Raw genomic sequence first — 26,891 nt, 5'->3', positions numbered from 1 at the left:
TTAGAGTCATACTTTTAGGCAATGATAGAATAAATATCCAGTTGGAGCAGTAACGCTGGCTTCACAATATATGGACTGATGTTGTCAAATGTTCAATAAAATCTCTTGTGGGTTTAAAGCTTAATGTCTTTTGATACTGTATATTTGCAAAGTCAAAAGTCTGTGCTGTAATATAAATTTCTTCTATTCCTAGCAAGCAAAAAATGCTGTCATGAACAGCATTCCAATTTCACCAACTGTCTGTGTCTATAAAACACCAACATATGTGTGAAAGTTACATCAATAATGTTGGAGAAATTTTAAATGTGGCAAATAGTTTCTGTTTTTCTCAAAAAAATACATCAAAAATTATTAGCCATGAAATGGCATATTTACATGTAGATATAACTTCACATAGAATTCTTTGAAATTTCAGAACACTTCTTGAGTTCACATTTATAAAGCTCATTTGCATATTTCGAGAAAATTGGGAGCTCAACCTGCGTGACATACTATAGACTCGAGTTTCTCTAGGGTTTGAGGACAGAGAAAGACGTTTGAGGTTTTGCAGTTGACGGAGAGCCAGATATACATACACACACATACATACACACTTATATACATCCTCTTAAAAGTGCCAATGTCATACTTGCACACTCATTGCAAAATGAGAACTTCAACAACAAAACCATATACAAATCCTAATTACTGCCCGTCACATCCTGTCGACTGCCCATTGGGAGATTAACCTTCCAATTACTGCAGTCAGTCGGTATCTCAATACCAAGGACCATTGCCATTTACAGAAAGCTACAAAATTAAGTCTATTAATATTTTCTCACAATACTCGAGTCTTGTCTCAGAACTGTCATCAACATTTATAATAATTGGAGCGCTAATTTCCCGACGGGCAGTGTTCGGATCGAAATTATATGATCAACATTGCTACTCGTTCAAAAAAATAAACGCTTTCGGAGTGGGAGTGGCCATTCCCACCGCAGGGTGCGAATAAGGAATCTAGATTTCTTTTAGGGTCTGGGACGACTTATTTTGTTTGGTTTTATAGAGAGTATAGTAGGCCTAATGGTCTTTGGTATTATTTAAAGATAACAATCGATTATAGTGATTGGAAGGCTAATTTCCTGACGGGCAGTGACGGGCAGTGGTCAGACATAAATACAGAAGTTTGCTCGATCGCTCGCTCGTCAGGCGAGTAATCGATTAGTTTTAGTTTTAGCTAATGGAGATACATATGTATCATTTGGATTTCAATATGTGCTGCTTCTAATTTTTCTTGCAATACTAACCCCAAAATCCACAGTAAACTTGGCACGGATCGCGCATACTGTATACCGGCCCCGCGTCGGTGGGAAAATTGAAAATGTAGTCACTTCAGTCACTATCATGGGCAAATGAACAGGGCCGAAAAATCTATAGAGGCGTATTTATTAATAACAATAAGAGAACCTGGAACTCAGTTTGTATTTCTATAAGCTTTTCAAGCCGTTTACTTTGTTATTTAAGCTTATGCTTTTGTAGAAATTACAGTTCAACATTTACACATCCTTCGATCACGGGGCTTTTGATAATAAACGACATAACAAAATAGCGAAATGACAAAATTTCCATGATCAAAAACACTTATTTCAATAAAATTAAACAAAAACATAATTTTCCGTGACTACAGCAGCTGGTTTACTGAGATTAATGTCTGGATAAAGTACATAACGGAATATTTTGATCGGACTTTGATCACGGTCGAACCATAAAGTGACAAATGGCGAGGTTGTCCGCTGCAAATCCTCTGCTTTCGCTCCAGCAGTGCTCATGGCTAAACCAACCGGATAACCCTCTCCGACCCGAGTCGACCTGACACGAATTTCGGACAACCCCGGGTCAACATTTGCAAATCCAATTTTGACATATACGTCGTACCGCTCTCTGTTGTGACAGCAAGTCTATATCGATCAGAGCACAGCGGAAGACCGTTCACAGCAAAATGTTGAAGAAATTTCATGTGAACAAAGAAAATAAGAACATAGCCTACTACAGGACGATCTACTGTTAAACAAGAGCTATCTGAATTTTAACCACTTCAATGTGCACCTGGCGCACGACATTCAAACCTACTTGAACGCATACAGCCATGGCTAATTCTATTTAGCTAAACAGAACGATACGAAACGAAACGATTTCGTTGAACAGAATAAACCTGCAGCCACCACATGTTCTATGCGATAACAACCACAGCCACCACCTGTTCTATAATGCGATAACAGCCACAGACTAAGTTCAGGAGCCACGGGCCATGAGCCATGTGCCACGTGCCGCGAGCCAAATTTCAGGATTCATGGTTCGCAGGTTAAGCTAGAAATAGATGCATTTTTACAAAAATTTAATTTATCGACTCATTTTCACGGATAAATCAACATTCAGGCCACAACAACGTCTTCTAATGCATGAACTAGTGATCAGCGAATGTGTGCTAACGAATTCTACATCAGGGGCAAATGCAGCAAGGGACTCGGTAGGTAGAGAGGGCCAGTGTTTGTCAAATCACAGTTCAGGTAAAGTTGTGACATTAAAAATTGATCACTCAAAATTCTGTATATTAATTTTGTAGACCATATGGTAATGTTACTACATTTAAAACATCAAGGTTTTAATACAAGTTAACTCGAAGATTTTACAGTATTATTTTTCAGAATGTCTATGACCTTCGACCTGCCGCATACCTCTGCAGATATGATGTGGCTATATCCTATCCAACATTAGAGTCAACGACGACTGGTTTCTATCGTACTGTGGCCAGTATGAGCCACTGACCTTTGAATCTGAACTCATACTGAACCACATTAATTATTCACATCTATTTAATTATAGGCTTTATCCAACTTCAATAGAGGTAGAGGTTTGAAATTTGGTAGTTGGAGATGATTATGTTAGCTAACTTTTCCGCAAGATGACCTTTGGCTTCGATTAATGAAAATTCCTATAGCGTACGTATCCACATCATGCACATGTCCCCATCTGTAGCAAACTTGTCTATCAACGCGCTGTGTTACCACGGTAACATTTCACTGTGTTTTTCTGGTAATGAAAACAATGATCGACACGATTTCCCAATATCACGGTGATTTAGGCCAACCATCGGTTTGTTGCAAAGATGTTTTTGCAACCAAGTGCGACATTTTACCGTTCTTTCTATGCGTATTAAGTTTGAAGTTTGAAATTCAACCACATACATCATGCCCTGATATTTGATTCTCGTTATGTGGTATAATGTACAATGATAACAATATATTTAGTTTAAAGCGATAGACTTTGCTTTGTAAAGGGTATACTCTTGAAAGGTCACTGAAAGTTGCAGGTGCACTGGACTGAAGTTCAGACGGTATACCACGTGGAAGTCGCAACAAGAAACTCTTACCACTAAGACGTTTCTTAATCATGGGAATGTACTCACAGGTACGTTACTAGAACTTCTTTAGGCGTCTACAGCCACACAAAGTTACTTCCAGACCGCAGTCATAGTTTTCAGCACCAGCAGGTAGACTCGGACAACAGCCAGTCAAACCGGGCTCTGTCTTCAACCAGATATGAACTGAACATGCTCACGTGTTTCATTATATATTGCAGTTATGCGTAAATTTGAACCTTCGCCACATGTTTGCAACTTCATTGAAAGTGTTATGATCAACATAATGAATAATATTCACCGCAGATTGATCTAAAGCTAAGTGTATATCCCCAATCAGGAAAGTTCATTAAAATATGCAAATTAGGAATTGACTGAAATGTTCTCATTAGAATGAAAATTAGAAATTGGCTGATGTAAAAATGTTAAATGACTTTCAATAATCTCGCATCATAATATCTTTAATGTACAAAGCAATTCGTCAACTTTGGTCTAGTCAAGACAGATAAATATTCTTAATTAGGAAAGTTCATAACATTTGCAAATAAGGAATTAGGAAAAATAAAAATTCTTAATGACTTTCATTGTTGTATCATAGTATCTTTAATGTACATACCAAGTTTCATCAAATTTGGTCTAGTCAATACAGATAAATATCTCTAATTAGGAAAGTACATTAAATATGCAAATTAGGAATTGGCTGAAGTAAAAAAAGTTTAATGACTTTCAATAATGTTGCCTTATAGTATCTTCAATATCTGTAGCAAGATTCATCAACCTCAGTCGAGTCAATTCAGATATATATCCCTAATTAGTCAAGTTCATTAATTATATAAATAGGGAATTGGCTGAAGTAAAACTGCTTAATGATTTTCAATAATGTTATATCATAGTATCTTCAATGTACATAGCTAGTTTCATTAACTTTGGTCGAGTCAATTCAGATATATATATCTAATTAGGAAAGTTTATTGAATATGCAAATAAGTATTTGGCTAAAGTAAAAATGCTTAATGACTTTCAAAAATATTAGATCATAGTATCTTTTATAATGTACATAGCAAGTTTCATCAATTTTGGTCAAGTCAATTCAAATAAATATACCTAATTTCTCTCTGATAAATGCCTTCTGCACACCCCTAGATGGAATCTGACTACCTATGGTCGCCGCTCCTTCTCTGTAGCAGCTCCTGTCCTTTGGAACTCTTTGCCCCTGGACATAAAAACCTCTCCTAATGTCAACATTTTCAAAAGACGCTTAAAAACTTACATCTTCCAGAGAGCATTTTCATTGTAACTCTAAGCGCCACTGAGCATTGTTTAACTTTGGATATTAGGCGCTATACAAATTTTCTAGATAGATAGATAGATAGATTTCAAAAGTTCATTAAATATGCAAATTAAGAGTTTGATGAAGTAATCATGTCTCCCTTCCCGGCAAAAATTAAAGTTATAGGCCCTGTCTTCAGTATGGCGCTGATGCCTTTGTATTATACATAATACACTATGCCCTCCCCTTTCGTCCAATAAGGGACTGGTCAGTTTCTTCAGCCTGGGGGGCCGTTATATTCATGGGGGGGTCACCCTGTTTTTGACTTTGGTGATAGGGGGGTCACCATGTTTTTGAAATACCCAATAGGGGGGTCAGTGTGTTTTTGAATTTTGACACAGGCTCATCATTGTCTAAAATGCTAGTGTCAGCCACAAATTTCATCATTCAGTTGTATTTTTCGGCGCGACCTTCGGGCGCGTAACTTTAATAATCAGTCATATTTTTCAGCACGCCCAACTTTCACATTTCAAGCATACATACATCAGAGATATCAGTATGTTCAATATTTTTCAGCGTGCTCTTCAAGCTCATTACTTTAATATATCAGACATTTTTCAGCATGCCCTTCAGGTGCATGACTTTAATATACAAGGCATATATATCAGATATATCAGGATGTTTCATATTTTTCGGCGCGCCCTTCGGGCGCCATACTTTAATAAATCAGAGATATCTTGATGTTTGCAAAGTGAAAGTGTACATTATGAAATCTGCATTTCATATGAAAAGGATGACAAATTCCTGATACTTTTCTGTTCTCTCTATGAGAATTCAGTATGAGAAAGCAACATGCACAAATATTTCACAATATATATTTGATACAGTGACTTATTTTAGAGATAGAAAAATGACAAGATATCATTCCTTCTCATTGATGCAATTATTTTCCTTTGTGTCACAGGTTTTCTGTAGAAAGATGCTTTTTTATGAACAAAATAACAGTTAAAAAGGCAGTTTTGTCATTATTAGCTGTGCTTTTATGGTTTCAATGTTACAAGGAAAGGTCCTCTCAGACACTGTACACATCAGATTTGGCTAAAAAAGCTCTCTATGGCTCCTCAGGAGATTTAATTGGATGGTTGGCAAGTCTTAACACCCATCAAAGTTTTTGATTCACTGCTTTTTCCTCTTTGATATTAATGATTGATATCCATTTCTGTACAACAGTTCAGGACATCTGGTTAAGCATAGAAAGTGTGAAATACATTCACAGCTCATTCAAAATAAAGCTCATTCAAAATGTACTGTATTCAAACTTTAAGATTGACACTTTGAAATTCCTATCTTACAACTGACATGTTAACAATTTCATTAAAACATAGAGTGACTATTTAAAATATAAATATATATGTAAAATGTAAAATATAATATAATATATTATATATATATATATATATATATATATAATATACATATATATATATATATATATATATATATATATATATAATTTATATCCAACTTTTGTTTTACCTATGTCGCGCGCGGGGGGGGGGGGGGGGGGGGGGGGTCACCCTGTTTTCGAAATTTGGAATAGGGGGGTCACCCTGTTTTCAAAATTTGGAATAGGGTGGGTCAGCCACTTTTTGACGTCGGCAAACAATAATCCACCGCCCCCCCCCCCTCCCTCCAGGCCGAAGAAACTGACCAGTCCCTAACATAAGTCCCTTATGCCTGAGGACAATAATTAAAATTTGCATGTTTCTCTCAAACTGTTCGCTACTGACACTGTGAATATCATGTCCACCTTCGTGGCATAATTTAAAGTTATAGGCCCAGCTTTCAGTATGCTACTAGAGCTCATGTAGTATCGATTGTACTTAAAGCCCTCCCTCTTCGTCCTATAACACCAGTCCCTTAAGCCTGAGGACAATATTTCTTTTTTTTTCATATTGTTATAAACGTATCCTCTGCTGACACTAGGAATATCATGTCCGCCTTCATGGCTTCAGTGATAGTGATAGGCTTTGTCCTTAGTATGGTGGTGGTGCCTGAATATTATACATTATTCACAAAACCCCACCCCTTCGTCATCATTTTATAAATCCCTCATTTTGCATCTTGTTATCAATGTGTTTTCTACTGACACTAAGAATATCATGTCCCCCTTGGTGGCAAAATTTAAAGTTATAGGCCCTGTCTTCAGTATGGCGCTAATCCCTTTATATTAAACGTTATACACTATGCCCCCCTTCGTACAATAACATAAGTCCCTTATGCCCGAGGACACGGTTTCATTTTTGTATATTGTTATCAATGTGTTCTCTACTGACACTGACAATATCATGTCTCCCTTCGCGGCAAAATTTAAAGTTATAGGCCCCATCTTCAGTATGGCACTGATGCCTCTATATTAAACATAACACACAAAGCCCTCTCCTTTTTTTCATGCACTTAAGTCTCTGAAGCGTAAGAACAATATTTCATTTTTGCATGCTTCTCTCAAAGTGTTTCTTCAATTACTATGAATATCTTGTCGCCTTCAGGCCATCTGTGATAGTTATGGGCCTCCGATCAGTATGATGCTTGTACTTGTATATATTGCACTGTACCAAAGCCCTTTCCTGCGGCCAATACATAGGTACCTTTAAGTATAAGGACAATTTTTCATTTTTGCATGTTGTTGTTAAAGTGTTCTCTACTAACACAGTAAATATCATGTCCCCTTCAAGGTATCAGTGACAGTTATAGACCCCCATCGGATTAGTGCCAGTGCGTGTATATATTCCATTGCGCATAAAGCCCCCTCCTCCTTGGTCTACTAACATAAGTCCCTTTAAAAGCGTGTGGGTAATATTTCATTTTTGCATATTTCAATCAAAGCCAGGACAATATTTCATTTTTGCATGGTGTTGTTAAAGTTTTATGTACTTACAATGACAATATCATAGCCCTTCGTATTCCCCCTCCCCCCTTCCCCCTTCGTTTTAGTTTTCCCCTTTATTGCTCAACAACACACTCAAGGAGTGTGGTAAGGCAAAAATTACAAAACTCAGCAAACACTGGATGAAGCTGCTGTTGGGGGAGGAACTAAATGTTGCATTGGGGGAGGATGTTGTTGGGGGAGGAACTAAATCAATGTTGCATTCATGGCTGTTTTTGCAGCTTGTACCCAGGGAGTCGTGAATATGTGTTTTCGTATTCATCGTTATATATATTAGCAGTCGCCTACTAAGATGTGTTTTCGTCTTTTTATCATACGTAATTTTTAAAAGCATTATATTGAGAATTGAGACGACTATTTATTTTTGCATATTAATGAGAGAACAATGATGTAACAGCCCTATTCGGATAAATTTAGTTGCTGCATGCGCGGCTGTTGTTGCAGCTTAATTGTAGTCTGGGCCATAAATTCATATGAATTAGTGTGACTTTCAGTAGCCATTGTGACACCGGAAGGCTTTAATTTCGTCGTTTACGCTGAAAATTTGGAAAAATATTTATTTATTCATATTAATGAGAAAAACTGACGCAATTTGCGATCAGCGCTATTAGCCTGGCTATTAGCCAACACAACGGCCGTTGTGTCTCGATTCACTAGCGACTGTGGCATGGCTTGAAGGGCACAGTTGACGTTATTGAAAATTTACCCTCTCTTTTAAATGTTCACAATATTGATAGATTCTTGACATCTGTTGAGTTCAATCTAGGGAAGAATGACAAAAAGATGCAAGTTCAGACCCCCAAATCATGTTCTGATTTCAAAGTTCCAGGTCCCAAATGTTGATCGTCTTCCTATGACGTCACAAATGGTTGTCGTGTAAATAATTGTCAACACGGAAGTAAAAAGGAGAAAAATAATTTCCTCGCGCAAGTTGTGGCGTTACGTTTGTGGGACCGGGGAAATTAGCCCTTAAACACTACTGATAACAAGGTGAGTTTTATGTCTGAATTTTGTCCGAAAATTTAAGACACCAGCAACCATATAGGGGCCAAAGGCACATTGAGTGTTCACTTTAGATTAAACGTAAAAGATAAATTGGCGACCCCAAGTGCCGTAGATAAGGCCATGTAACTCCTAATATAGCTGCAGTACTGTATGTAGCTCAAGGTCTTACGTGGGGTTTTGGGTCGGGAGAAAAAAAGGTTTTGCCGTCCGATCCACCGAGGCAAAACCTTGAACTTCTCTAGACTGTACTGCAGCTACTTCTAATCGAGCAAGGCTGCAGTGCTGGTGTACACACAAGCAGTAAGACTGCCTGTGCAGATTACCAACGGCGCGCATTTGTGGCTCCTGAGTCCCTCAGCGTGAATGCTGACCAAAGTGTGTACATTTATCCATAGTCACAAGAAATATTTACAGCTTTACTGGGTCAGAAAGTATCGTCAGTTGTATCGTGTTAGATTTCAGAGGATGTAAAACAAACAATAACCGACATTCACAAGTTATGCATGATCACTACTGTTTCTTACGCCAGATTATGCTCACAATGTCAATACATGCCATCGACTTGGCGACTGCAGGTAGACAAGCCAGATTCTGAACTCTTACAGACACTCAGGGCTACCATGCATGCTATTCTTTAAGTATTTGGCAGGGTGTGAACTTCTCCAACAGGGTTTCTGACAGAAGTGCTGTCAAGCTGCAAATGTTCAAACCTGTGTGTTAATTGTTCCTGAGTGAAGGTTGCACCTTTACAGTGAAAGAAAAACTTTGGCTCAAAATTTCCTCAATGGAACTTTCAACTATTCTCTTGCCAAATCATTTTTAAAATAATCACATGAAGCTTGGTTTTAGAGAAACAAGGATCCAAAATCACTGATAAACTGAACTTCAAATTTGCCACCAACAGCAGCTGAGTTAACTCCCTTAGGAATGTTTTTGATTTTCCAAAAAGGCAATAAGCGTAAAAAATAGTCTTGCTGAAGGAGCTTTGAAATGAATCCAAGCATGCGGTAGATCAACAAGTTTTAGATTGCAAAATTTGAGAGTCTGAATATCAGTCCTCGAAGTGCATTCTACCGAGAATTTGAATTTATTGATGCAGGTGGGACTATGTAACCTCAATGATTTATTGAACCCTACGAAATATACCAGTGTGCCAGCTACTACTTGACTCTGAACACAAACATTCCAAAGCTATGAAAGCCAAAAAACTGATCAAAGCGACCAAACTTGTAAGAAACATGCTAGACTCTTACCCTTGTTCTTATGGGGAACCTTTCACAAAATAACACAACAATAGACTCGTTGCCATAACATAGCTATTTTAAAGAGAGGTCATGAATAATCAATCATATACTCTGATTTAGATCTTTCTTACAAAGTGTACTTCTTGAAGCATTAACAGCTCGGGGACCAATGTCTAAAAATAGAACATATCAATCAATCAATCTTTATTTATGGGACATGTACAAACACAGACAGTATGGTATACTTAGTACATCAAGATAATATATGGCCCAAGGTTGCGACCATGAAGTCGCATAGGCGATCAAATTTGACAAGATTGCGACTTAGGATTTAGTCGCATTTCGCGACTGAATTTTTTCTAGACATTTATCCGTAAGCGATCGAATTCAACGTGTCCTCGCTCAGTGTTCACAAATCAATAACCCCAAAGGAGGTGATAATCGAAATACAATTTTAATACGAGTTTATTGCCGTGAGCGGCGTTACTCAAAGGTTTAAGCGCGTTCCCTCTATGAGGCGCCAAATGTAAAAAAATAATAATCACCATTATGTAATATATATATTTACCACATGAACTGGCCCTTATCTCCCCCTGTGTGAAGTACACCAGCAAAGATAAGAAATCCATATTACCCCTGTTGTACGTCATCAACCGGAACTTTTTTCCTGCAATGGTACCGTTCGTAAATGCACGTCGCCACACAGACCGATTTGTCCTGATCGATGCCGTACTCTCATGGCATTTTGACAAAAAGGTGACCCGATAAATCCAGATAAGGAAACCTAGAAGGCATGTCTAACGAGATTTCGAGTCGCTAAAGCTTTAGCTACTCCCAAGAATAGAATGAGGATACCGTCGATCGTTTTAATGGCTCATTAACGTCACGGCTCTAGTCCTCAGGCTCAATGTGGATGTCGTCGTACCTGGCGATCGCCAAGCGATGTCGTAGTCGTACCTGGCGATCCCGGTTGACGATAAACCCGAAAGATACACCTCAACGAAAGTTCAACTGAATAAATGAGTACAGAATAATCTTCGGGAAAGCGACATAGAAGGCACCAGCATAAAGTCATTCGACAAACAACGATAAGTTTCCTTCATCACACAAATTATTCCGTTGTTTCTCGATCGGAATCAAACCTGCAGCATAAGGCTATAGTGAAGACATAAGCTGTCGACCTGTAGCTCTAAGGGAGCGTTCAGTTATTAAGGCCGAGTTACATGAGGCAACTCGCCTAGCAACACGACGAGCAACGCGGTAGGCAACGCATCAAGCGACGCGACTGGAACAGTTACACGAGGCAACTCGCTCGTTAGGCAACTTGTCGCAAAAGATTACGGTGCGCATGCTCGAAGAGCGGACTGTGTTTCGTGGCGGCCCATTATCAAAACGGTTCTCTAGATCGTGGCAAACCGCACTATGACTCAACCACAAAAATAGTAATATTTCAAATCGTCGAATTAAAGGAAACTCCTACTAAAAACTCTACTAAATAATCTACAGATCGGATTAATGAAGGATATTTTCGAAAAATCTTACTAGATGTGTCGTTATAATCAACGTATAAAAACTCCAACAAAATAATTGTGCAGCTAGAATTATTTGGAATATTCTTATAGAGACATGTTTGTCATGTCGAGATGGCTTCACGGGTATGCTTGATTGGTAACATAGGGTAAGGACAGAATTAACAGAAGCAGGGTGATGCGATTGATATTAACTTGTTGCCTTGAAAATGGTGACTCTCCTCCAAACTTGCATACGAAATAGTGGCCTTCTTCTAAATTCATGAACCTCCCGTCTTGATTTTAATGCCAGAACATATACAAAAGTGATAATTATTATTTTCTAAGAATTATTAATAATTCAATATTAACGGGAAAATGGTATTCCCCCTCCCGGACAATAATGGACGAAAGAAAACTTTGTACAAAATAATGTATGATACGAAGCCGAGTACACTATGGAGTGATAAGTTTACTTGAGTCCATGATGGTCCTGGAGGGGTTACACTTTTTTTGGTTAATAGTAACGGCATTACCAGGGAATTTATAAAACATCTGAGGGCAAAATACGAGACATTTGGATATTTTATTAGTAATTATCTGGGGAATAACGTCACAAATTCTCTGTATTGACAATGATGTGATTAATTTTATCTTAAGATTAAAATTTTACGGCACAGTGAAACAGCAATAAGCTCAAATCAGAATGAGAAATTTCAAAATCAACTTTTCCGTGACACAGTAAAAAGGCTAGCTTCTGGTCATGAGGAGGGTGGTCACGCCGGCTGCGGCCTTGCATTGTAGAAACTTGAAAATTTGGCTATTGAAATGGTGTTATTTTCGGTGGCATTTTCGGTGCATTTCAGACATGTAAAAGCCATGAGTATTAGCTGTTCTGCAACACAAAAATTATGAATACTTTGTGACAGATCATGGTGCGATGCAACGGTGCAGCGTTTAGGGACGGGTGTCGTCAAATGCGTTCAAAGGACAGAAATATCGGTCACGTATCGATTAAAGCCCGTCCTGAAATATGCGTATCAGTCATCATTAATGCACCAAATAACGACATAGTTTTTAAATAAATAAAAAAATAACTTAGATATTTTTAGGTTTGCCAAAAGTTCTTATAACACGTAACCCGAAGTGACAATCGTGTGAATGATGGCATATTTTATTCTCGGGAACTTTGAAATACGCTCCGAATAAAATTTGAATTAATAAAAATATATTAAGTTATTAAAATGCAAATTATCAGCTCATGGTTAAGGTTAACGGGTACAAAATATTGTCGTACAATAGGTCATATGTTCATTATTCTAGCAATTTCAGCTTACCAGCGAGCGATCGTTGAATCGCACAGTCTACGAATCCATGAAGCATATAATGCGTCATGGAGGGCAAAGATGTCGGGCATCTTGAACCTTCCACGTTCGTAAGTTCCAAGCAATGTGAGTCTTTTTATTCTGTCAGGCCCATTATTCCATAAAAACTTGAAAATTGCTTGATTGATCGGCTTCAAAAGTTCATCAAAGCACCAAGAATTAACAATACGTAAAACAGTTTTAGAAGAGCTACTAATTGGATGATAGTGATTTTACCATACAGACTTAGCTTACGCTTTGACCAAAGTTTCAAAACGGTCTTAAGCCTTTCGATTTTTTCCCTCCCAGTTAAGTAGAAGTCTTAAACGGTCGTAACCAAAGTAAATCCCTAATAATTTTTTGGATGAAGATTCCAATTTCAAACCAGCCGAGGTGTCGCGTCTATTTTTCCACAAACCGAGCCATAGTGCTTCAGATTTACTAACATTCAGTTGAAGGACAGACACTTGTCCAAAAATCTGAACAGTGTGAAATTCTGTGAACTTATCTGCCTTGAAAAAGGCAATTTTGTTCTCTTTAGTAGTTATCCTCCTCATGGTGAGAATGACCTGGCGTAGGCGCAAGCAAAATGACACTTGATACATTCGTCGTTTCGCAAAACATCTCGCAAATTGTCTGTTTTGGTGTACAATCTATTGTAGCCTGGCATGTCTATATGTGCACGTCGTTAAATTAGGGATGAAATAATTTCGATTAATTGATTAATTCTTTGGTTTAAGAAAATATATTGACATTTTTTTATGTAAAGGCCTGAGAGGAAAATACTTATATCACGATGACGTGGCGACGCGTGAGCATATTAGTCAGAAAGTTTTACTTCCACATTGTCTTTCGTCTGATTGTATTCTCTGTGTCGTCCCGACCTGATCCCATGCGTTCGATAGGGGTAAATATCAGTCCATATATAAGGACAACGGAGAATATTGATGGCTCCTGAGGAGAAATTATCATTCAGCAGTTGATCTACTTTTGAAGCGGTTATTCACCAGTTTACCGAAGATTGAAATAGAATTGATAGAGAGAGGGTGGATATTTTTTTGGATTTGTCTATAGATTTATTGATTTATTGAAATATTGATCGGTTGATTTTTTTTACAGTTTATAGTATATTTCCTGTACGAGTTTTGTAAATTTATATTTACTAATAAGTTACTATCGATGAGCGCAAACAGGATCACTGTTCTGCGCATGAGTAGAGGTCAAAGGTTTCTTCAGGCGACGCGACGCAGTGTGTACACGGGGCAACTCGTCCAAGCGACGGGCGACGCGTCGCCTGAAAAACCGACATGTCGGTTTTCCGGGCGACGTCGCCTGACCACCTCGGGCGACGCGACGATATCATACAAACGAAGCAACACGGCGGGCAACTCGCGTTGCCTGTCGTGTTGCTTGTCGCGTTGCTCAACGAGTTGCCTCGTGTAGGCCTAACTCGGCCTTTACGGCCGGGGGTGGGCCGGCAAAATCCAGGGGGTTCACCTTAAATTTGAAAACTGCAAAGGGGGGGGGGAGGGTCATGTATTTTTCAAACAGCTCAGAGGGGGGAGGTCACTTAATTTAGATAAGTATCCATCCCGTCAAAAGCAGTTTCAGTGTTCAGAAATATTCTGGGAGATAAAAATGATTCGCCGCATGATTTCATTCTCTGAAGTCATTTATCTAAATCTGAACAAAAGTATAATTATCTGTCACATGAAAATCTTATCTTAGCAATTATGAGGCTTGTCTTATTGTAAATCAAGCCCACTGAGAGCAGCGAACAATTCCTATTACTTACATATTAGAGATGTAGCAAGTTTTGTCAGGGAAATTATTTAACAGTTAGCTGTAGACTACTAGTACGATGAAAAGTGAAATTATACTTTTAGGTGAAATACCAATATTATAATTGTTGTCAACATCTGAACTTCCAAATACCCTATTTGAATCAAGTATATTTGTATCAATTATCAAACACCTATAAAAGCACACATTAATTTAGTTTAGCATTGTAAAAATTATTCATAGTATCTCATAGACTCCAATGTATAGTAAATCAACATTTCGGTGAAATTCTTGTACACATATCAACCTTTAACCATCCTAGTCCAACTAAGTATGTAAAACAAACAACAACCAACATTCTTACACCAGATGTCTTCACAATATTAATGTACATGCCATCGACCTGGCGACTGTTGGTAGACAAGCCAGATTCTGAACTCTCACAGACACTCAGGGCTACCATGCATGCTATTCTTTGAGTATTTGGCAGGGTGTGAACTTCTCCAACAGGGTTTCTGACAGAAGTGCTGTCGAGCTGCATATGCACAAACATATGTGTTAATTGTTGCTCAGAGGAGGTTGCACCTTTACCAGTCCGGGTTATGTCCATAGAGAGGATAGTACGATTGACCAATCAGCGAACCTGCCGCCGCCAACGTCATGAATAATTAACCATGCAAACCTTGGCTCGCAGATTGTAATGAGTTCGGAACTTTCGGCCAGATTTCACTCTTTATTTTTAGCACTAGGTAGTTTTTAGATGTAGACATTATGCACAATGTTCAGTACGGTCGAGATGGCGACTGACACTGGTGGTTATTAGGCCTACATCGAATATTACTTCTTTGGATGATTTTCCTGGCCAGGTACGCGCTCCAGAAATCAGGATTTGACCCTTGTAAATTTACAGCAACTTATTTATCGCCAAATATCGCCTATTTTTGGTCAAATTTAATTTAACCTTTCCATCTGTAGCATGGAGAATGTTTCAAGCTTTGCAACGATGGGTCAACTGTTCTTGTCAATGATCGGAGCACGATGGAGCACGATTTTCCGATCACCATGCATTTCCCGGTACAATTGACCCTTCGCTCAGAAAAACGCGCGCAGAATCAATCGCCGAGAAGTTAACCAGAAGCTGGTAAAGAGTACGAAAAACGTCCAATAACTATTTGTCGAACATAGTCTAGGGTAAAGAAACTAAGAAAACTATTCCTGAAGAAATCCTTACAATTTTTAACACGGTAAGAACGTCGCAAATTGACTCGACACAGCTGGGTAGCCAACATTCTCACTCGATCGGCCACGGTGGATCTGTCCGGTCAGATCGCGATCTCAGCATAACACTTCAAAGTGAACCCACTTAACCTTTAACGGTCATTACATATACAGTATGTGATTGGTTCTTGCCTTAACCTCATTACATATACGGTACGCCATTGGCTTTTCCCAACTATCCTCTCTATGGACATAACCCGGACTGTTTACAGTGAAATACAAACTTTGGCTCAAAATTTCCTCAATGGAACTTTCAACTATTCTCTTGCCAAATCAAGCTTAAAAATTAGGGGTGATCTCATGAAGTTTGGTTTTAGAGAAAAAAATGCCCAAAAATTCACTGATAAACTGAACTTCAAAATTGCCACCAACAGTAGTTGAGTTAACTCCCTTAGGAATGTTTTTGATTTTCAGGTAAAAAATTGTCTTGCTCAAGGAGCTTTGAAATGAGCCCAAACAAGTGTTAGATCAAAAATTTTTAGATTGCAAAATTTGAGAGACTGAATATTTGTCCTCTAGGTGCATTCTACCGAGAATTTTAATTTATTTATGCAGGTGGGACTATGTAACTTCAATGATTTATTGAACCCTACGAAATATACCAATATGTATGCCGGCTACTACTTGGCTCTGAACGCAAACATTCCAAAGCTATGAAAAAAAAACCCAAACTGATCAAAGCGACCATACTTATAAGAAACATGCCAGACTCTTACCCTCGTACTTATGAGGAAACTATCACAAAAATAACACAACAATAGACTTGTTGCCATAACAAAGATAGAAATCCCAATACACCAGTCAATCGGCGACACTCAGCCGACAGTACATGAGATTCATTGAAGACGGCACGGAGGTGGGAAGAGATCTCTTGCTACCTCCATGACTCTTTTTACCTCCATGGAAAGTGAATGCTCGCTCACCGATATGTCGATGGAAATCACTGATCATTTATGATTCTTCATAGTGGAAACGCCATCAGGAGCATTATGCGTTGTTACCAATCCGATGTACTACCGATGCAGTGCCGTTTTGTCCCTTGCTGATATCATCCCTGCGCATATGCAGAAAATCCAATTTAGTATCAAATCATAAAACAGCCCTGATAGATATAAATGTGAACCTGAACACAGCTACTATTAAACCACTGTACAGTATTTATTTTCTTGCATACTGTATGATTTTTAAGTCGCTTTTCATCGTAGCTTGGGTGTGCTGTGGGCTGTTTACATTTCATTCTTTTCATATTTGATGTAAAAATATATATCATATATAAAAAATATATATCATATTTTTGGCATGGTAATACTCTCTGTCATGATGATGACTTTAAATGTCACTTTCAGTCATCTTCAAACTTGCAAGTGTATATTGGAAAATTATGAATGTTTCTTGCCAGCATTACGGTAACTACCTATGTCAAGTCAGACTTTCAACAAATTATCTGCATAAGTATGTCCATTGACTGAAAGTGCATAACGATAGCCATCGCCTAATGGGCAGATTTTCACTCATTGTGAACCTCTCATCATTTATTAAAAGTACAACATATTTCAATAACACATTTTAATAGATAATATAAATCTAACATTACTTTACATATCAATCCAAATACAATAGCTTTGATTTTATGACGAGGGTCGAAATTGGCAATGAATCAGCAGCAATAGCTGCCGATCTCAGTAATGCCGGCAAAGCTTGTGCTGGGATAATATCGGCAAGGGATAAAAAGGCACTGCGCTCGAACCTGAAGCCACTTTTTGTCAGACAGCTATTATATCTCATCATAGCTTAGGGTGTCCTTTAGGCTGTACATATATAAGTCGTCGTATTTGATGTAAAAAGTGTCATAATTCTAGCGTGGTTATCGGAATGTGCGACTTTGGACGGTTATGTCTTTTACACCGTCTGTCATAAAGATGGTTTTAGGGACGTCATTTTCTGTCATGTTCAGACTTACAAGTAAAAAATTCTGTATTTTTCTTGCATCTCCTTCCTCTAAGTCAGAAAAATGCTAACATTTCGGAAAAATAAATATTGCCAGTCACACTGTGCCCTGCACAAGTACCTACCAGTTAATATGTTGGCGAGGCTAATACATTTTTTATCATCATATTTACATACAAAGGTGAATGAAAACATAGACTTATTTTTAAGGCAGAGATGTGAAAGTGTTATCACAAATTACAGTTACATTGTAGCTGCAGTTCCAAAAGCACACAGCAGCTGGTGGAACCCATGAATATACAGTAAAGAACATTGATACGTGTATAAATCTGAACGGACTGGTTTTCTGAACTGATAGTCACGACATCATTTTCACTGAGATAATAATAATAATAATATAAGTATTATATAGAAATAATAACGCGAATAATAATAGGTTCAATATCCCTGAAAATTTCACCATAAGGGTATTTTGGGTCGAAAAGACCAAATATGATATCGATTTCACTGCCCAATGTTTCCATGGTAACCATTGTAGGGGTCGAAAATTTCACTTTTTTTAATATCCCAGGAAAAGTTACTTTGATTGATATGAAAATTATCTGGTGGGGGCGTTCGGGTCAGAGAACACAAAAACCAGACTCATTTTAATGTTTCGAGTTGCTATGGTAACTATTTTGGGATTGAAAATGTTACTTTTTCCCTAATTCCTATTAAAAAACTATTGATTGATGTAAAAAATTGATAATAAGGGTTTTTCTGGTTAGCACATCAAAACATCACACTCCTTTAATGTGAGATGTTTCCATGGCAACCATTCAGGAGTAAAAATTACCAGTTTTTCGAAGATTCCACCTAAAATCCAGTAATCAACAGAATGTGTTATATCAAAGGGATATTTTGGGTTAGAAAGACCAAATATCCAGTGTAAAGAGCCAGTTATCAACAGAAATATTATACCAAAAGGGATATTTTGGGGTAGACAGACAAAATATGATATCCATTTTTACTGCCCTGTGTTTCCATAGTAACCTATTTGCATTTTAAAATTTCACATTTTTTTCCAAATTCCATTAAAAGTAATCCCAGTGACTATGCAAATGTTCTCCTAAGTGTATTTATCACAGCATGAACTCCATGTTCATTTTTGTTTTGTGTTGCCAGTGAAACCATTTTGGTAACCACAGTTTTTTTTTTTTTTATTTAAAACCATAGACCCTTGAGAAGATCTATGTTAAAACATAATTTACTGTTTTTTATTTATTTTATGGATTTCTAAGTAACAACTTTTAACATTTGTTCTATAATAATAATAATTGTAATTTATTTGCCTTCATTCTAGGAAGAATAATAAAGATAATGTCTTTTGGGGCCATTCTGGTCAAAATTGTTTTCCATTAATTTTAGTGTGTTGAATTAATTTTATATAGACCAGAAATAATTTTTCAAGCATTTTTAAATTTTGTTTCATGCAGTCATCCCAAATAAGTGTTATATAGTATAGTAATAACTCATTATGCATTCTCGAATTAAGTTTATGCCTTCACATTAATTTTATGTGCTAAAATTAATTCTACTAGTATCCGAACCCAATTCCCCTTATCACCACATGTGCCATTATTTATCACAAGCAGGGACAGTAGGGCACAGTTTTTTGTTTTATTTAAAACATAATTCACTGGTACTTATTTATTTTATGGATTTATAATTAACGACGTATTAATGTACATTTTATTATGATTGATTTTGATTTCTTTGCCTCATTCCAGGAAGAATAATGAAGACATTATTTCTGATTGTTTAACTTAAGTAAAATTATGGCCATGTAATGGTACATTACTTTTGTGTGACCTGGCGTGACCCCATAAACTCTATGATTAGCTAGATCTCCCCTTTCCATGGTAGCAATGGCTAAATTTGAATATGTTCCCTGTATACCATTAAACATTTTTTTAAAACCCAGCTGGCCAAGACAAGGGGAAATATTACAAGTTAAATGTTTCATGTTTAATACTGCCCAGGGCTCGAAATTAACTTATTTCCCTGGTAGTTCACTTGGGCTACCATTTTCTGAAGATGGTAGCCTAGTGACTGGTAGTCCATGCGTATTTAAGATCAGGGGTATCTTTTTTTGTTATAAACCAGACAAGAGAGGGCTATTTTACAAGATTCTCAGTGCCCATGAAGTGAATTTTCTTGTCTTTTGATGTGTATACTTGCACACCTTTATACCCAAGGAAACAGGTATAATGGACCACAGTGGGAGTTTTGTGACCTATGAACACGTTTCACTCTCAGAGTTGTATGCAAATTTTAAAAGTCGCCATGATAACATGAAAACAATATGGCCTTTTCATCAGCACTAAGACATACTGTAGCAGGGCTAAAAATAGACCATGGTCCTTCTGTTGGGAGGAGGCATAATTTCCGTGCCATCGTGATTGATACATTATTATCAAAATGCAACGAGAATGCGTTTTTATTGGCCATCGTTTCCTGTGCCTGTCATTCAAGTACGTCAGTTCAGATATTGAAACTTTGTTGCAAAGTTCCATGGCACGGCCGGTCGTCTCCAGAACAAAGTCATACTATGGCAAATTTCTATGCCCAGCTGGATTTGACTGCATTTATCTACCTCGTCCCAAATTTAAGTGACGGACGCATCTTTCAACCTTTCAGCTTAGTGAAAAACGCATTTATTGTTTGCCAAAGGCCTGTGGATTCGCTTATTTTTGCACAAGTGCTACATGGACATAGGAAAAAGTTGTTGAATACTCACTGTTTCAGTGAATCCGCCATGATGAGAGTTCTCGAATCAAAAACTGTTGCCGTGCTTGAATACAAATGTCTTCTCATTAAATTACGTCATTGTTATACAAGAGTTAGCATTCCAAAGTCTGTCACCCTAATTTTTCAAAGTTTGAAGAAGGGCGGCATTTCCATCTGAACGATTGAACGACGTGAAACGCAAAATTCCATTGCATACAATCCGGCAATATGTACAGTATAATAAATACTGTATACGCTCCAGGTACGTATAAGCTTATCACTCCACAAAATGGCCACAGGTGGCGTGAACTTTCTTAAAGGATTTCCTAAACGTCCTACATGTTACCTTAGACTCATATGTAATGTCCTGAAAGATATTCTCTGCAGTAATTCCAGTTTCTGTCAACATGCAAAGCTCAACGACATGATTATAGCACGACATGTAGTGTACAGACGACACATTCACGCGCAAGTAGACTCAATTGCGCATGCTCATATTGGCAGACTACACATGTAAACGAGTGCGCATGCGTGAAGTTATATTTGCAGCACAGATTTCGTGGAAAAACTCATGCTTTTGCTCTATTTCCATCCCAAAACTTCCTCGATTGCTTACAGTTAATGCACATGAACAAAATAAAACCCAACAACGTCAGCACAGGGAGAGGATTTATGGTTTTTTGCCACAACTACAAATGCCACGCTGAAGATATGTTTAACATTCCACTGGCATAGACTCTCCACAGTCGCTGTGCCTTGGTTGTGGGCACCCACGACTACCACGATGGGCCTGCAATTGAAGGCTACGCTGTGCAGCTCAGCAGCTGTGAGCACGCACTGCCAGACACAACGACTGTTGGTTTTTGCAAGTATATGAATATTCATAAGGGTAGTGATGTCAAAAGAAACACCTATCTAACTGGGCGGAGAGAATATACGTACGACAATCAGAAGTCACTACTATTGACAAAATTAAAATAAACAACACCTTTTTTTCAGAATTCCCACAGCTTCAATGAACTGTTATTAGATTTCTATATAATACTTATAGCCCCTAAACTTGTATAATAATAATAATAATAATAATAATAATAATAATAATGGGTTCTTAAATTGCGCACATATCCACAAGTCCCAGGTAGCTGAAGCTAATTTGATTCCACTCAACTCCCTGGGGAGCAAACAACAGCTGTTCCAGTAGATTGCATACTCAAGCTTCAGATCCATATTGTAATTTGTACCACACAATACTCATTTGAAGGGTCGTGAAGGATTTCTAGATTCAAGATACTTGTAATGTCTATGATGCTAAAGCATTGCAAAGTATCGTTCCATGTTATACTGTAGTCATATTTATGTTCTAGTCATTGTGCACTACTGTCATACTGCTAATACTGATACAATTTACATAACAAAGATGGCGGTTGATCAACAAACATCGTGTACAAAGTACACTGTCGCCATTATGCAACGAACGAGTTTGATTTATAAATAAATCAAACTCGGTCGTTGCATTGTTTATGACTAAACTTTTGTCTAAGCTCAGAGCCTCATCTAGGTACACTCGTCGTATTTCTTTCCAAGGACAGCTTGCGCAGTCCCTTTTGGCTTTAGTTTAGTAATGTTAATGAGTGGGAGAGAATGCAGCATATCTACACAGCCTAACTAAGTCATTATTCGTTATATGTAAATTTACGATTTTAGCTCACATTTGGCGTATGTATATATAATAAAGAGAGCTTATATGGCAAGTCAGTGGGTCTATCTGTCTGTCTGTCTGTCCGTCTGTCTATCTGTATGTCTATGTCTGTATATATGTATGTATGCATGCTTGCTTGCATGCGTGCGTGCGAGCATGCATGAATGCATGCATGCATGCAAGCACGTACGTACGTACGTACGTACGTATGTATGTATGTATGTTGTATGTATGTATGTATGTATGTATGTATCTATGTATCTATGTATGTATGTGCATATGTATGTCTATTTACATCAAAAACTAAAAACCGCAGCACCTACCTTCTTAAACTTTGTGTACAGGTGTACCAATGTGTGAATATGTGAATTTGTTCAAATGAATATGTCAGTTTCAAACCTATGCAAACGGGGTAAAAATGGTAATATTAAGAAAATGCTATAGCCCTGTAACCACATGCCAGATTCGCTTGAAACTTGGTATGTAGGTTCTTATGGTGATTTAAGTTAGATTTGTTCAAATTGTGGCAGAATGTTGATAGTTGTATTCTTGAGGAAATTTTTCTTGTTTTTAGTCAAAATTGTTCTTCTCTTAAAGCGCTCGTCCCATTGCCTTGAACCTTGGTATCTTGGTCCTAGGGTTGGCCTCTGTCAGATTTGTTCAAATTGTGGTGAAATTTTAATATTTGTATTTTTTGAGCAATTTTTCGCATTTTAAATCAAAAATCATTTTCTCTGAATTAAATGTTCTGATTACTTTGAAACTTGGTAATTACTATTTAAACCCCGGATCGAAAAGCCCGGATCGGGGTTAACTGAGGTGTTCAAGGGACAAAGTCGGCAATTTTTCATTAATTTGGTTTGATACCAGATACTACTTATATTGTTTGACATCTTGAAAGATACTAAATGAAAGGGGACTATTCATATATTCGACCCCGGTTTTAGACAAATTAAATGAAACCATCGCGAACATGAATTAATGGTCATGACTAATAATGCATTTTCGTGATGGTTTCATTTATTGTGTCTAAAATCGGGGTTGAATATATGCATGACCACCCATTCGTTCAGTATCTCTCAACATGTCAAACTATATAAGGAGTATCACGTAACATAAAAAATTATGGAAAATAGCCCACTTTGTCCCTTTAAGAAGATTTTTTGACATTTCTGTCTTTTGCCTTCTTTTGAAATTGCAATAATTATGTAAATATGTTGCTAGAATTTGGATTAAGTCCACACGGGGGTTTAACAAAGAAAACAAAACACTGGGTTTGGCAGTCCGAGGCAGGAACACCTCGTTTATTTAATGGTGACCTGCTACAGAAAAGGCCACAAGTCTGAAATCAGCTGCAGGTGTCAAGTTTCAACGTTTGAAATTGTTAAATGAGACTGCCTAAAGATAAATTGTCTGGGAGGGTGGGAGGGAGTTTGACAGACCTTTTGAGTTGTAGACCACACAGATTATGATGACTAACTCTACTAAGGAAAGTAAGATGCGCATGCTCTAATTACTCCTTTGAGTGTGCCCTCTGGCTCCCCTCAAATTAGGCAAGCAGCAGACTCACCTATTTTTCACACTTAATGTACCCACCTTACATACGGCCACATCATACGTCATTTGAAAGCTTATTATCTCTGCTTCAAGAAAATTGACGATGTGGAGCTGCCAAGTAGGGCCATACCCCCCCCCCCCCCCCATTTGCATAATTCACACGGGTATCCAATTTGCATGAATGTGATATAAAATTAGAAATTTCGTTGTTAAACAACTACTCTAAACATACTTTTAAACTATCGAGTGATATATCAAATGAAATGTATTTGCATGTAGAATACAACATGGATATCCAAAGAGATATTTAAATTGATTTCACTGATAAATTTCCATATTTATTGTGAAAAAATTATTTTCCCCTTTTGAATAACAATATTTTAAAAATTTTAACACATGCAACCATATCATGCAGCCATATCATACGTCATTTGAAAGCTTATTATCTATACATTATGAAAATGGACAATGTCGAGCTGTCAATTAGGGCAATAGCCCCTAATTTGCATAATTTACACGGGTGCCCAATTTGCATAAATGCCATGTAAATCAGAAATTTACTGTTAACTACTCTAAACATACTTTTAAACTATCGAGTGATATATCAAATAAAAGGTATTTGCATGGAGGAAACAACTTTGATATCCAAAGAGATATTTTAATTGATTTCACTGAAATATTTTAATATTTATATTGAAAAAATATTTTCCCCTTTGAATAACAATATTTAAAAAAAATTAATACATACAGCCACATCTTACAGCCACATCGTACGTCATTTGAAAGCTTATTATCTGTTATTCTAGAAAATTGACAATATTGAGCTCTCAAGTACGGCCGTAGCTCCCAATTTGCATTATTCACATTGGTACGAAAATAACAGAAATGTGATATAAAACTAGGAATTTATTAACTACTCTAAGCATACTTTAAACTATCGAATGATATATCAAATGAAAGGTATTTGCATGTAGAATACAAAATAGATACCCACAGAGATATTAAAATGATTTTATTGAAATGTTTCGTAATTATATAGAAAAAATATATTTCCCCTTTTGAATAACGATATTTAATAATTTTAACACATACAACTACATCATACAGGCACATTATACGTCACTTGAAAGCCTATTACCTCTGCTTCACGAAAATTGACGATATGCAGCTGCAAAATAGAGCCATAATTCTTTAATTTGCATAATGCACACGGCTACCTAATTTGCATGAGTCCTTTGTAAAATTATAAAAATCCATTGTTAGGTACTCTTCACTTGCTTTTAAACTATCGAGTAATGTATCAAATGAAAGGTATTGGAATGTAGAATAGAACTATGAATTCAAAACACATATCTAAAATATTCTTATTGAATATTTTTATTTAAATCGCGAATATCTTGACTTTTTATATTCATAAAATTGTGCAGTAAATAAGAATAATGCCCACATTATGCAAAATAAGAATAGAATATATACAAAATAAGAATAATTCAGCAACACACAAAACAACTACAGCTCTGACTGAGATTCAGAGACAATGTATGATTTTCATTGGAACCCAACACGAGCTTAATAAATTCATATGAAACATAAAAAGTGCATCCTTGTCTGAAATTTCGAAAACTCTTCTCAAAAAATCACATCTTTAGACCTCATTATCTGTGAAGGTCATCGATGCAACAAATTAACATTCTCGACTTTTAAAGAACACACACACGAGACCAACAGATACCAGATTCCAGCTCATGCAATCAAACGGCAACATTCAAGGATTTGTTAAAGGCGAAGCATTTCGATACATTAGAACAATTATGCCACAACAATACGATTCTAAATACAAGATTTTTTCGAGATAAAAGTAATGAAGTAACAATAAAAAGTAAAAGTAATGCTAGATCTTGTTTGATTATTACTAACTTAGGAACAATCGGATGACATTTAATTGTTATTCGATTTTCATTGAATTGCCTTCGAAACCTTTGAATCGCAAAAAGTAAAATGGAACCAAACATTTCCAGGTCCCCTATAGGCAGATCAAACCTTTCAAGTGCTCCTCTACTATCCCTCAAATTTCGATTCCAGCCCGAATTCCTCCGCCCCTCACCACCATTATTTGTGAACGTAGCCTAATCACATACATATGAAACAGAAATATAGCGTTACACCTATGCCAAACAAAACCTACAACACTCGATCTCCGATTCACATGAGCATCCACAAACACAACCAGACCGAAACGGTAGACATTCTAGCTTCCTAACTTGAACAAACTTAACTTCAGTGAAACAACGTGGTCAAGTAGTGCACACGTTTCACCAACCGAAAATGAATTTTAAGCGACTGATGAAGACAACTCTATTCTCAAAAGGTAGCTTAAAGGATCACAGTGTCACAGTAGTCTTTCTACTCCAGTGCGGGTTCAGGGCAGGATACGTAGATTAGGGGTACGTCTCGCCATGGCAAATCAACACTTTACACAAAACAGCCAAACATAACATACACAAAATTCAAACAACTATAAGATATGAACGATGTGTGGAGTTTGCTTTCTCTTATTACATGTCACCAGTTGTGTCTGCTGTCAAATTAATCTTCCTGGCACAAGGTAGCTATAACTGTTGCAACCCTTTTACTCATGACAAACTGTTTAAGAAGAGGATGATGAATTTGTTGAGTTACTGGATGTACTGGAAATGCATGACATTGTATCACCATGAATGACCTGGATCATGAATCATGCCATAACTTTGACTACAGCTTACTCTCACACATATTCGGCTACAGAGTTACCTTTCAACAACTACAATAGTGTCGTTCACGGGAATCTTTCTTTATGTTTGGACTTAATAGTAATTGGTGATATTTTCCAACACATCTTTACGAAAAAAATATCGGCATTCCAATCATTAACCATATATGTTAACAATCAGTATATATATAATTATATAATATATATATATATATATATATATATATATATATATATTAAAAGGTTTTCATATGCTGTGAATGGGTATATTATACTGCATGCAAAGGGCATGTTTGGAGAAACACTCTCTGACCTGTATAAACTAGACATCGGTTTCAGATAATAATGCAGACAAGAAGAGCTATGCATATGTTT

General features: G+C 37.1%; 1 protein-coding gene across 3 annotated transcripts in view; it reads left to right on the top strand.

The window, feature by feature from the left end:
• Positions 1-8,512: 8,512 nt before the first annotated feature.
• Positions 8,513-26,891, top strand: part of LOC139121059 (semaphorin-2A-like) — a 291,580-nt gene continuing 273,201 nt past the window's right edge. For 2 of the 3 annotated variants that reach the window (XM_070685674.1, XM_070685675.1), the window contains exon 1: positions 8,513-8,604. The gene's annotated coding sequence lies outside the window, so the exon portion shown is untranslated. The remainder of the gene's footprint in view (positions 8,605-26,891) is intronic. The other variant, XM_070685673.1, reaches the window with a different exon arrangement.

The sequence above is a fragment of the Ptychodera flava genome, chromosome 21 (genome assembly GCF_041260155.1).
Source record: "Ptychodera flava strain L36383 chromosome 21, AS_Pfla_20210202, whole genome shotgun sequence".
NCBI lineage: Eukaryota > Metazoa > Hemichordata > Enteropneusta > Ptychoderidae > Ptychodera > Ptychodera flava.
This window is presented reverse-complemented; position numbering and strand designations above follow the sequence as displayed.